The sequence below is a fragment of the Dama dama genome, chromosome 32, assembly GCF_033118175.1.
Source record: "Dama dama isolate Ldn47 chromosome 32, ASM3311817v1, whole genome shotgun sequence".
Taxonomy (NCBI): domain Eukaryota; kingdom Metazoa; phylum Chordata; class Mammalia; order Artiodactyla; family Cervidae; genus Dama; species Dama dama.
In genome coordinates this window covers 43,723,292-43,736,872 of record NC_083712.1, presented here as the reverse complement: position 1 = coordinate 43,736,872, position 13,581 = coordinate 43,723,292, and the positions used below count along the sequence as shown (strand labels likewise).

General features: G+C 44.2%; 1 protein-coding gene across 17 annotated transcripts in view; it reads right to left on the bottom strand.

The window, feature by feature from the left end:
- The window catches only part of CSGALNACT1 (chondroitin sulfate N-acetylgalactosaminyltransferase 1), a 321,780-nt gene that overhangs the window by 159,769 nt on the left and 148,430 nt on the right, over positions 1-13,581 (bottom strand). For 12 of the 17 annotated variants that reach the window (XM_061134454.1, XM_061134459.1, XM_061134455.1 and 9 more), the window contains one exon: positions 1,513-1,606. The gene's annotated coding sequence lies outside the window, so the exon portion shown is untranslated. Of the gene's footprint in view, positions 1-1,512; positions 1,607-1,886; positions 2,025-4,157; positions 4,327-13,581 lie in introns of those variants that run through there. The other 5 variants (XM_061134460.1, XM_061134464.1, XM_061134468.1 and 2 more) reach the window with 2 other exon arrangements.

Sequence of the window (13,581 nt, the reverse complement as noted above, 5' to 3'; positions counted from 1 at the left end):
CAGCTCCTACTGTCCCAGGGGAGCCTGACTCCCCAGCAACGCCCTGTCTCTGCGGCAGGACGTACAGAGACCAGACCCTCGCCAAAACCCAGCCGGGCCTCCCTCATCACTTCATCCTGGGGTATGAACATCTTAATTGGACTACTTCTCACTACTTCTCTATTTAGTACAGTTTACTCTGGCTCTTCTCTACAATTATCTCAAGGTTTCAACATCATGATGTTCTAATGACCCTATTCTCTTCTACATCATCCAAGTCCTTCTCAAAAACATTAAACATTGAAATACCTCAGATTAGAAAACTTCCACTGTGACCCTCAAAGTAGCCTTGGGTCACTTAGGCCTCTTAGCCACTCAAGTCTCTACTCAGAAAATAATTTGTGAAGATTATTGTTTGGTTGTTTTTGTATGTATTATTAACTTTGGTCAAGGTTGTTTTTCTTTTTCATAACTAGTAACTCAGGTACAATCCCTTTAACTCCTCACTCACCATTGTTTGAGTACAAAGCAGTTCATTAAAGCAAAATCACATCCAAAGTTTTGACTGTCAGCCTTTTTTCTCAAACAGTACCACAAAAGTAAAAATTAAAAATCAAAACAAAACCTCTATAGCAATTTGTTGAATGAAGACCAGTGAAGGGGTTTTCCTGAAGATATGCAGAATGGTGAGCACAGCTTATCTATTTTCATTTTTACATCTATAGACTCATCTCCATAGAAAACTAAAATAAAGGTTTGTTCTGCTGAACGCAAGAACCACATACATGACTTCCCATATCATACTGTTCCATTTCAACTAATGATGTCCCTGAAGTTTTTAGTTTTTTTCAACGGTTTAGTCTTTCCAGATGTAATAAAATATCTTATTGTAGAGAAATTCAAAATCACTGCTTACAAGAGCAGAACTAAAACAATGTCCCTGAGATTTACATGTGTCCCCAAACCATAAATCTGAAACCAACCATATAATCTGTCAGGGTACTATTCTCCAAGAGTTCTAGAAAGTATTCCCCTGAGATGCTATAAGTCAGAAAGTAAGATCATTCTTCAATTTTCTATTTTATTTAAATAATTATTTTGTAGCACGGTGAAAATTATGATGCCCTTTTGATTATAGGTTAAATATTTGAGAAAGCTTAACATTTCATCACAACTTTCATAAGAAGAACAAATGATTCTATTCAGGTGAATTTTTTAAAAAAGAATTACGTAGTTCTTCTAACTACATTATTGGCATTTGCCATTCTGAGAAGAGATAAATTCTGAAGAAGCTGGCAGAGTTAAATGTAAATTACAGGCTTCACAAGTGAATAAAAGAATTTTCCAAGGCAGCCAAGTAATTATACTACCTTGAAAAAGTACTCCTATCTTAAAATAATAATCTGTTATTAATGGAACTATTGGAAGTAAAATGAAATTCAGCACATTTCAAACACAGCCAGAATACTGAATAAACTCAGACCATACAAAGATTCATTTCTTAAGTAATTCATGATTAACAGACTCACTTACCTGGAAGCATAAGAAAAGAAGGTTAGGATGAAACTACATCATTCTTCCACTGAGTAAAAATATCTTGACTTTCCTCCTTGAAATGGAAAGGAATCTAAAAAATAAATATAGGAGTCACTTCTGGGAATTTCCACGCCTTAAATACAGATGATATTACAAAATTTTAAATCACTTAGGATCTAAAATACAATTTATCCAAAGTCCTGCCCCCCAGAGCAGGATGGTATTTTCCTCTATTTTAATAGGTAAAATGCAAAGCATTTGTTTAAAAAAAAAATGATCAAGGTTTAAAATAAATGCCGAGAGCCATGTAGATACGTGTGTAAAAGCAAAGCAGAGTCACACTCTTGGAAAAGAACCCAGAAAAAGCAAACCTCGCAGGGAGGAAGGGTGCCCGCTGGCTCCCGAAGCCGCCGGGGCCTGGGCGCTGCGTCCGCAGCGAAGCCGCGGTTCAGATGGGGTCGGGGGGACCGCGCGCCGCGCCGCCACTTTTTTCTAATGGTCGGTCTAATGGTCGGTCGTAGGGAAGGAAGAAATGTTACAAAACAGCAAACCCCTGGGAAGTTGGAGAGCCCAGCTCCCCGGGACGCGCGCCCCCGCGGACGCCCCGCGCACCGCCCGCGGGACCCGCCTCCTCCCCGGACGCCCCTCTCCGCCCGCTCGGTCCAGCCCTGCGCCCCCCGGCCTTTCAGGAATCCGGCGAGCGCCCCTGTGTCCACGGAGATCAACGCGGACGCAGAAGAGGTACGAACGAACACAGCATCGGGGGAAACACTCCGGAGAGGATTCGCCCCCGCGATTAAATAGATGCGAATAATTCTATCTTCAACTCCTTAACGCAGAGTCTTGTTTTCCCGAGTTTGTGATTTCATCTCATCTGTCTTTATAATTCAAGTCATAGCGCACGCACACGCACACACACACGCGAAAATACTCTATGGTTCCCGTTTCACATGCAGGAATAATAATAATAATTTTTAAAAAAAGGTCCAGGGTGGTTGCAGGGGGACAAAGACAAGATTGCTAAGTGGCTCAGGTCCGCGGGGCCGGCCTCCCGGTGCCAGGGCTGGGGGCTGTCACATGCTGTTTCTCCCTGCGCCCAAGTTTGAAAGTTTTCTCTGCAACATTGACACTAAGTCAGTAAGTACGGTGTGAGGAGTGTCACCGTAGAAGGGGCCATCTGGATCCGCTTTCCTGTGGGTTAACTGCTGAAGCGGTGGGCCAGCCGGGGCCATCCCCCCACCCCCGCCCGGCCAGTCCCCCCGCAGCGCTGCCTCTCCCGGCCCACTTCCGTCCCTGCCTGGCTAATTAATCTGTGTCTAAATGGAACTGCAGTTGGCAGCCCCGCAGCAATGCCAAAGTCGAATAATCACTTGGACCGGAATCCGAGTTGTTTTCCATCCTTTACAACAAATAAGGCCACTCTAGGGCCTGAGGGCCAGGAGTTGAAATGAGTTTATAATTTGGCTTCCAGTCTCCCATTCTTATTCTCAACCATTTAAATGTCCTTTTCTGCCTTTTCTGCATGCGAGGGGGGCGGGCAGCTATGGAGGCTGGATCACCAGCATGGTCTTTATTGATATCCATAATGAATATTCTTTGCCATCTAAGTAAGAGGGAAAGTCCACATCATTCAAAACCACACTTGTTTTAACAATGAAGCTAAATAGGCTGTCGGCTCATGCTACCACATGATCAAATTAATAATCTAATTTGTTCTTCTCACTGCAGCAACTGGAAGAGAAACGCTGGGTTTTTTCATCCACACACAGAGGCCCCATTCATCCGTCCAGCCCCTGAGTGCCTGTCCTGGCAACGCCAGATACAGGTTAGGAGTTACAGGACAGCCCTGCTTCTGCTCGCCTCCTAGGAAAGCACGGACGAAAGCTCGGATCCTCGGCTCCGGGAAGCACATTGTCTCCTTGCAGTTCCAAACATCAGGTGCCCTAAGAAAGTGGTCATCTCTTGCTGGTAATAGACAAGGAAAGACATAGGAAGGCAGAACCACTGGCAAGACTCCCTGGAGATCAGGATGAGCGGGGAGGCGGCATCACGGAAAATCACTGGAGGTGAGCCACAGATACAAAGAGGACAGGGGTGTGTGCAGCTGGGCTTCTCCCGTTCGGAGGACGGGAAGGGTCGTCACCCACTCGCCTGCCACGTACCTGCCTTGCACTGCAAGAGCTGCTCCCAGGGTGAGCTCCTGCCATCCCCGCAACGATGCCATGGGAGTCTGCAATAACCTCCCCATTCTACAGATGGGCAAAATGAGGCTCAAATGTGCTAAGAAGCCTCTCGGACAAATATATGGTAAACCCTGGATTTTTCTGACTTCAAAACCAATGCTCTAAAAAGAAAAGGAAATGCAAGCCTTGATTTCCTCGAGGATGCAATGTGGTGGTCCTCATGGGAGGTTCTCCAACAAGAGGGTGGCTGCCACCAGCGGTAACCTGGCAGACACGCGGCCAGCATCCGAAGACCCCCTCCCCCAGACTCCTGAACCCCTCATTCTTCACAGGAAATCACAGTGACAAACCGCTCTTGGACAAGCCTTTCAGAGTATCGAAGAGAGAGACAAAAAGAATGTGCTAAAAATAAAAGCTAAATCCAGAAAGCAACTGCAGGTACAGAGCAGAGACAAGTACCTTGCTTTGTCGAATTCAGAAAATAGTTCTCAAGGACATCCCTCGGGCTGAGTCCAGGTCTGAGGGCTCCTCTCCAGTCATCTGATGCCCTGGTGCTCTCCTCAGCTTGGCATAGAGAGAGAGGATTATGGCGGGGCTTCCGTGGCCTCTCAAGTTCTGGTTTTGGTAAAAAGTGAGCAGGAGAAGGCAGGATGTGCATGAGAGTGGCTGGGAGAGGCTCCATGGGAAAACCACGCACTCGGTTTTGGAAATTTCCCAGTTGGGATTCGAAAGTTTGGGAAGCCTGCCCCTGCCCCCCACAGTAACAGAGTTTGACATCCATCAATGAGCAGCACTCCATAAATAAGTCAGCTTTTAATCATGCCAAAGGAGGTGGCCAAAAATCAACTATGGAAGAGAGCAGTTGAAAACAAGGACACTGAGGTCAATACTATTTTAACAATCTGGGAAGCAGTGCTGTTTAACTTACAGTGAGTAAGTGAAAGTTCCCAGGACTTCCAAAGAACTTCAAAGACACGACTGGTCCAATGGCCTGACTGTAATCATCCAGGTACCTTAAGTTCCAAGGCTTCCTCACATTCAATCATGTAAATCTAAATCTTTAATTCATCTAAACCACATCAGTATCGGACACATTGATTCCTGAAATGTGAAAAATAAGACAAAAAAGTCTGCCTACATAACAAACCAAAGCACGGATAGACTAGAAACACATCGGCCAACTCAAGCTGCCCAGTGGGACTTTCTTTGTGCACATGTGGATAATAATATACATGTTTTAAAATCTTGATGGCAGTGTTTTCATTTGTATTAATCAACGGAGTCCTCTGGGTAATTGCCCTGGGAGACAGGGCAGACTTAGGGTCAGGAAGTGTGCAGCCAACTTCTAAAATTATCCTTCCCAAGAATGTTTCAGAAAAGAAAGTGCCCTTGGATGCTACACGTTACAAATGGCATGTTGTTATATTCTTGACAAGATTCCTTCCACATTAAATAATTTTACTGAAAACAGTACATTTTAGGAAACGCTTTAAAAGTCATGAATTCTTCCCTCGAAATGCTGTCTTCTGTTACTCTGTGAAACGAACAACAGTCAACGCGTCCTGGTCTTGTTTGTAAAGATGCAGACCGAACGAGATGAGGATGTGCTGTTCAGTCGCTTAGTCCTGTCTGGCTCTTTGTGACCCCGTGGACTGTAGCCCACCAGGCTCCTCTGTTCACGGGATTCTCCAGGCAAGAATACTGGTGTGGGTTGCCATTTTCTCCTCCGGGGGATCTTCCCAAGCCAGGAATCGAGCTCAGGTTTCCTGCATTGGCAGGAGCATTCTTTACTGCTGAGCCACCAGGGAATGCGAGGATGCCCCTTGCTCACTCCTAATCCTGTCCGTGAAGCGGCCATCGTCACTTTCTCCACTTCAATTTATCACTCTGATAAACAGTGATAGGCACAGATCAGTTCAGCTGAGTCGCTCAGTCGTGTCCAACTCTTTGCGAGCCCATGGACTGCAGCACGCCGGTATTCCCTGTCCATCACCAACTCTTGGAGCGTGCTCAAACTCATGTCCATAGAGTCAGTCATGCCATCCAACCATCTCATCCTCTGCCATCCCCTTCTCCTCCCACCTTCAATCTTTCCCAGCATCAGGGGCTTTTCTAATGAGTCAGCTCTTCACATCCGGTGGCCAAAGTACTGGAATTTCAGCTTCAGCATCAGTCCTTCCAATGAATTTTCAGGACTGATTTTCTTTAGAACTGACTGGTTGGATCTCCTTGCAGTCCAAGGGACTCTCAAGAGTCTTCTCCAACACCACAGTTCAAAAGCATCAATTCTTCGGCGCTCAGCTTTCTTTGTAGTCCAACTCTCACATCCATACATGACAATTGGAAAGACCATAGCCTTGACTAGATGGACCTTTGTTGACAAAGCAATGTCTCTGCTTTTTAATATGCTGTCTAGGTTGGTCATAACTTTCTTCCAAGGAGCAAGCATCTTTTAATTTCATGGCAGCAGTCACCATCTGCAGTGATTTTGGAGCCCCCCAAAATAAGGTCTCTCACTGTTTCACCATCTATTTGCCATGAAATGATGGGACCAGACGCCATGATCTTAGTTTTTTGAATATTGAGTTTTAAACCAACTTTTTCACTCTCCTCTTTCACTTTAATCAAGAGGCTCTTTAATTCCTCTTCACTTTCTGCCATAAGGGTGGTGTCATCTGCATATCTGAGGTTATTGATATTTCTCCCAGCAATCTTGATTCCAGCTTGTGCTTCATCCAGCCCAGCATTTCTCATGATGTACTCTGCATATAAGTTAAATAAGCAGGGTGACAATATACAGCCTTGATGTACTCCTTTCCCTATTTGGAACCAGTCTGTTGTTCCATGTCCAGTTCTAACTATTGCTTCCTGACCTGCATACAAATCTCTCAGAAGGCAGGTCAGGTGGTCAGGTATTCCCATCTCTTTAAGAATTTTCCAGAGTTTGTTGTGGTCCACACAGTCAAAGGCTTTGACGTAGTTAGTAAAGCAGAAGTAGATGCTTTCCTGGAACTCTCTTGCTTTTTCAATGATCCAACACATGTTGGCAATTTGATCTCTGGTTCCTCTGCCTTTTCTAAATCCAGCTTGAACATTTGGAAGTTCACAGTTCACATACTGTTGAAGCCTGGCTTGGAGAATTTTGAGCATTACTTACTATGCTATGAACAGAACTGCCAAGACCATGAGCAAGATTATGTTGCTAAATTATTTGAAGTCTCTTTTAAAATGTATGGGTCTAATGGTGCCTTAAAGGGTATCAAGTATTAAGTGTATTTCCTTAAATTCCAAGCATTTACCAAGTGCCTCCCACCCTAGGGTTATGGAGTCCCTATGAGGGTCCTGAGTGTGCCGTCTCCAATACTGTCAACGTGAAAACCGCTAATACAAGGGAGAATGAAATGATTCAAATGCTAAATCAAGTCACAAATAATATGCTATTGGAGCATCAGAAAAGACAGGTTAGAAGTGGAGGGAATCAGAGTTACCGTCAATCTCTAGAAAAGAGACTAAAGTGCTCTGTTTGCCATTGACGGTGAGACCAATCACACATCTTTCTCCTACGTCAGTTGGGATACAGACAGACAGCTGATGGTGCATGCTGAGTTACTTCAGTCGTGTCTGACTCTTTGCAACCCCATGGACTATAGCCCGCCAGGCCCCTCTGTCCACGGGATTCTCCAGGCAAGAATATAGGAGTGAGTTGTCATGCCTTCCTCCAGGGGATCTTCCTGACCCAGGCACTGAACCTGAGACAGCTGATGCTCCTTTATAAAAAAAAAAAGAGCTCTTTCTCAGCAGAGTCTGCAGTTACACTCACACGCCCTCTCTGAAACCCCTCCGGGTCAGCCCTGCCCTTCTGAGATGCTGCAGCTGCCAGGCATGTGCTGCCATCACAGACGCCAGTGAGGGAGACCTGTAGCACTCGGCCCTGGGCACCATGCGGGATTCAGGCTTTCATCTGTTATGGACTGTGTTGAAATTCTAACCCCAGTACGTTGGGTTATCTGACCATCAAAAGCATGGGTTTGTCCATTAACCAAACGTCACACCTCACAGAACTGACAGAGCCAGAAGCACAGCTCTCCATTCACCAGAATAAACTCACCGTAAAAGAAGACAAGATGCTCAGGAAGAAGAGCGCTCAGATGCAATGCATCAGAGAACAGGGACCCCTCCACGGGGCAGCTCAGAGAGAGCAAATCTCACCTTCCAGCACCGAACACTCCAACACGCCAGCCCCAACACAACAGGGGCAGGAACACTGAGAGGGCACACGTAGAAAATGCATGCGTGGCTCAGAAATCCCTGGTCTAGCCCCAGTTCTGCCATCAAGTTACTGTGTGACCTTGGGCCGGTCACCAACAAAATGAAAGCTTGGACCAGATCGTCTCTAGGGTACCTTCCAGCACAGAATGGAACTGCATTACTTTTTATTGTGTTCCATAAAAGTCTATCTTGCTCCTAGAATTCTTGCAGCGTCGTTAAGGTCAGCATATACGTCTCCATTTATGGGCTGTTTTTTAAATTACTGCATCCCCAGCTTTCCCAGGACAACCACCCAGAACATAAGGCCGAGGTGCAGAATGGGTGAACTTTGTTTTCTCTGGCTTCTTTACAATTCCCTCTGGCTAAATTCTACCCACGCCGCTGCCAAGTCTCTAGCCCTTCTGGCACTGGGGGTTGATCTATAGTATTCACAGGGCTCCTGACACAATGACAGATGAAGAAATTAAATCTTTCACCAAACTTGAACAGGTATTCTGAATGGTAATTTTTATCATGCCCCTTCCCAGATGCAGAATGTCAACACTTGAGAGATACTATGGTGTTGGCAAAGACCATTAGAAAAATGGACATGCCTCCCAAATGATCTCTTATTATCTTGCAAATATATTATTTTTGCTGTAGCCTTTTTTTTTTTTACTTTACTTCATGTTATGCTCCAATTGCAAGGAAATTGAGAACATGCTGTCCACATTTTCAAAAAAAGACTTAAACATCAACAGAAGAAATATTTCACCATGAAAATGAAAACTATGTGTAAATATTTATGGAACTGAATCTATTCAATGAATTTATTGGGTCAGGCCAATAGAAGGATGCTTTTTTTGGTACCTCAGAGTCAACAAGACAGGAGAAAATTTTAATCTCAATGTTCAAATAAATAGCAATACTGTTTATAGATGTTAATTTTTTAAAATATTCATACAGAGTACAATGGGTGTTACTCTCAAGAAATCTACAATTTCTGTACACTACTTACTACATATACCAGATAACAACAAAATGAAAAATAAGCATAAGAAACACAGATATTTAACCAATAACTATTTTTAAAATCATCAAAATATGTTTTCATTCCATGCCATGGCCAAGTTAAGCAAGACAGGGGTAAAGAGTAAACAAAGAAAAAAATATTGGGAGTAATCAGCAGTAAAAAGGAATGAACTATTGGTATACATATGAGTAAGAATGATAATCACACTGAGGGAAAGAAGCCAAACAAATAGAAAATATACTGTATGATTCCATAATATAAAATTCTAGCAGGTCAGAGTTTGCCTGGGGGTGGGTATGGAGGGTCGGAGGGGCCAGGAGAGGTAGGATGGTGGGATTACCAAGGGGCAGATGAACTCTCCTGGTGATGTATATGTGATCTTTCTCTTGATTTGGGGGACGGTTTCATGTGTATATTAAAACTAATAGCACTGGAACATGTATATTCAGTTCAGTTCAGTTCAGTCGCTCAGTCGTGTCGGACTCTTTGCGACCCCATGAATCGCAGCACGCCAGGCCTCCCTGTCCATCATCAACTCCCGGAGTCCACTCAAATTCATGTCCATCGAGTTGGTGATGCCATCCAGCCATCTCATCCTCTGTCGTCCCCTTCTCCTCCTGCCCCAAATCCCTCCCAGCATCAGGGTCTTTTCCAATGAGTCAACTCTTCGCATGAGGTGGCCAAAGTATTGGAGTTTCAGCTTCAGCATCAGTCCTTCCATGGAACACCCAGGACTGATCTCCTTTAGGATGGACATGTCTATTACCATGTGTGAAACAGATGACCAGTCCAAGTTCGATGCATGAAACAGGGCACTCAAAGCCGGTGCACTGGGATGACGCAGAGGGATGGGATGGGGAGGGAGGGTGGAGGGGGGTTCAGTATGGGGGACACGTGTACACCCACGGCTGATTCATGTCAAAGTATGGCAAAAACCACCACAATATTGTAATTAGCCTCCAATTAAATAAATAAATTTTTTAAAAAACTAATCAAGTTGTATACTTAATTTTTTTACACTATCTCTGGAGTTGGAATGCATCTTTTTTAAAATATTTATTTACTTGGCTGCACCAGGTCTTTGTTGCTGCACATGGGACCTTTGAGGCTCAATCTCCGTTGCAGCGTGTGAGATCTTTTAGTCGTCAATGAGAACTCTTAGTTGCAGCATGTGAGATCTGGTTCTCCGACCAGGAATGGAACCTGGGTCCCCAGCACTGGGGCTACTGGACCACCAGGGAAGCCCATGTATACTTTAAATATGCGAGCTTATTGTAGAGCAATTACTGAATAGACAAAAATAGGGAAAATTTTTTTAAAGACCGAGTAGTTATCTTTTGAGGCAATTAAGACAGTTGTTGGATGAAAAGCTATAGAAAACAACACGCTACACTAGACGTACAAAAGCCTCTGGAAGAAAGATCTCTAATTGTTGTTTATATATACATACATATAAATATAATTTTTTATTTCCTTAGCATTTTTGACAGAAATAGTTCTAACTACCCTTAGAGTCGCAGTAACAACTGCCAACATTTATTGAGCACTTCCTATAGACCAGGGCTTCCCAGGGGGCACAAAAGGTAAAGAATCCGCCTGTCAATGCAGGAGACACAGGTGTGAATCCTGGGTCAGGACGATGCGCTGGAGTAGGAAGTGTCCACCCACTCCAGTATTTCTTGCCTGGAGAATTCCATGGACAGATAAGTCTGGCGGGCTATAGTCCAGGGGATTGCAGAGAGCTGGACATAAGTGAGCACACACACACTACAGACCAGGCCACAGTCTTACGGACTGAGCCGTTTGCTCCTCACCTAAGGAACCTGAGACATAGGCACTGCCTATCATGATGAGGGGATCCAAGTTCAGAGAAGTCAAGTATCTTGCTTCACATCCTTCACCAGCCCAGAGGTGGAGCTAGGTATAAACCCAGGTTGAGCTTCTGAGACTAAATCTCTCCCTCTGCTAGACACAGAGGATCCTAGACCGATGCTGTGGGTCATGATTTGCTCACACCTCTGATGACTTAAAGAAACTCTGTACGTGAAACAGTGACATTTCTTTTATATTTTGTCCTACCTCCTTTCGAAGACAATGGGCTGCTTTTCTGGGCGCCTGATGACCTCAGCTAGCGATCAGAAGTTGTTTTGCGAAGTTTGCTCTGCGTTCAGTTATTCTTTTGATGAATTTGTAGGAGAGAAAGTGGTCTCCCCGTCCTACTCCTCTGCCATCTTGGCTCCTCCCCCCGAAACAGTGACATTTCTAAGTCTGAAGGCTAATCGTGGCAGCACAGAAAAGTCAGCAATGAAGCAGTGGTGGGAGGTAGGGGAACTTCAGTGGGGGAGCAGGGGAAATCATGCCCAGAAATCAACAGATGTGGGTTTGGCCGTGTCCTCGGTGATGACTATACACTTGGGCAAGCCATTTCTCTTCCTGGAGTCTATTTCCTCTTCAGTAAAATCAAGGGTTTGGACTAACTGATTCCTAAGACTCCTTCCAGCTTGGTGATTCTGACAGTTCTCTTTGGGGGTAATACCACTTGCATTTTGTAACTTGAGTAAAAAATTTTCCATGACACAAACACATTTCCAATACAAAGCTTCCTCCGTCCCTTAAGATACCTGGACCTCTCCCACATCTCGCAAATCCCTTCATTATTCCCCAAAGGTATTCTGTTCCCAAGGGACCACCCTAAGGGAAAGCCCAAGGAAAAGAAGAAGGGTCCCCCAATCAGGACCCACCATGTTCTCCTATACACACTAACAATCTTTCTCACTTCAAAAACTCTACAGCACTGATTTGGGAGGTGTGGCCAAGATGCTAGGGTAGGAAAATCCTGAGCTCATCTATTCCCATGGACACACCAAAATTACAGCTATTTACAGAGTAACTATCTATGAGAATGAACTAAAGAGCAACAGAAAAGATTTTCCACAGCTAAATATACATCAAAAGAACCTCAAGGAGATGGGTCAGAGGTCGGAGACATAGTATAGTTAAGACCTATACACCTGGTGGATAACCACAATTGCAGAGGCTCTCCCCCAAAATTAAGGGGTCCAAGCCTCACATTGCATTCCTCATGCCAGGCGTCCTGCAATGGGAAGGCAAGCCCCCCAAGAATGTCTGGCTCTGAAGGCCACCGGGGCGCATGTGGGAGAACCTGGCAGCAGCCGAGGACGGCCTTGCCCACCAGCCACATCCCGAGAAGTCAGCCTCATCCCAGCAGGAGCGCCCCCAGGGAGAACACGGGGGCACTCCAGAGCATGCTGCCCTGGTGAGGGGCATGCAAGGCTGCCCCCCCAGGACATTTCCTGTATAAAAGGATACAGGTGTATTTATAACTGAATCACTGTACTATACACCTCAAACTAACACAAACATTGTAAATCAACTGTACTTCAATGAAAAAATTTTTTTAAAATCTACATAAATAAATGTGAGGACAGCTTAAAAGACCTCTGAGATAACTCAAGCATGTTAACGCTCACATTTTAGGGGTCCCGGAAGGAGAAGAAAGAGAAATGGACAGAGAATTTATTGGAAGAAATAATAGCTGAAAAATTCACTAACCTGGGAAAAGATATTAGACATCTAAGTCCAGGAACCACTGAGAGTCCCAAACAAGATGAACCCAAAGAGGTCCACACAGAGACATACTATAATTAAACTAACAAGAATTAAAGATAAAAAGGGAATCCTAAAAGCAGTAAGAGAAAAGAAACTTGTTATATAGAAGGGAATTCCCCTAAGACTATCATCTAACTTTCCAAGGAAAACTTTTCAGGTCAGAGGGAGTGTCACAATATATTCAAAACATAAGAAGAAAAAATAATACTACACCTGACAAGGGGCTTCCCAGGTGGTTCTAGTGGTAAAGAACCCACCTGCCAATGCAGGAGACATTGGTTCAATCCCTGGGTAGGGAAGATCCCCTGGAGGAGGGCATGGCGACCCCCTCCAGGATTCTTGCCTGGAGAATTCCACGGACAGAGGAGCCTGGTGGGTTCCAGTCCACAGAGTCACACAGAATTGGACATGACCAAAGCAATGTAGCATGCATACCTGGCAAGCCTATCGTTCAAGTTTGAGAAAGAAATAAAAGTCTTATGGACAAACAAAAGGTAAAGAGTTCAACACCACTAAATTGGCTTTGCAGGAAATGCTAAACTTCTTTAAGCAGAAAAGACCAAAATTGGACAAATGAAAATGAAAACACAGTGATCCAAAATCAGCGAATATATAGCAAAAGCAGTTCTGAAAGGTAAGTTTATAGTAATAAAAGCCTATCTTAGGGAACAAGAGAAAAAAAACTCCAATAAACAACCTAAACGGACACCTAGAGAAACTAGAAAAAGAAGGAAAAAACAAAACCTAAAGTTAGTAGAAGGAGAGAGAGAAAAAAAAAAGATCAGAGCAGAAATAAATGAAATAGAGACTAAAAACAAAAACAATAGAAAAGATCAGTGAAAGTAAGAGCTGATTCTCTGAAAATATACAGAGTGATAAGCCTTTAGCCACATTCATCAAGAAAAAAAAAAAAGGGAGGGGGCCCAAATCAATAGGAACAGAAATGAAAAAGAAGTTACAGCCAACACCACA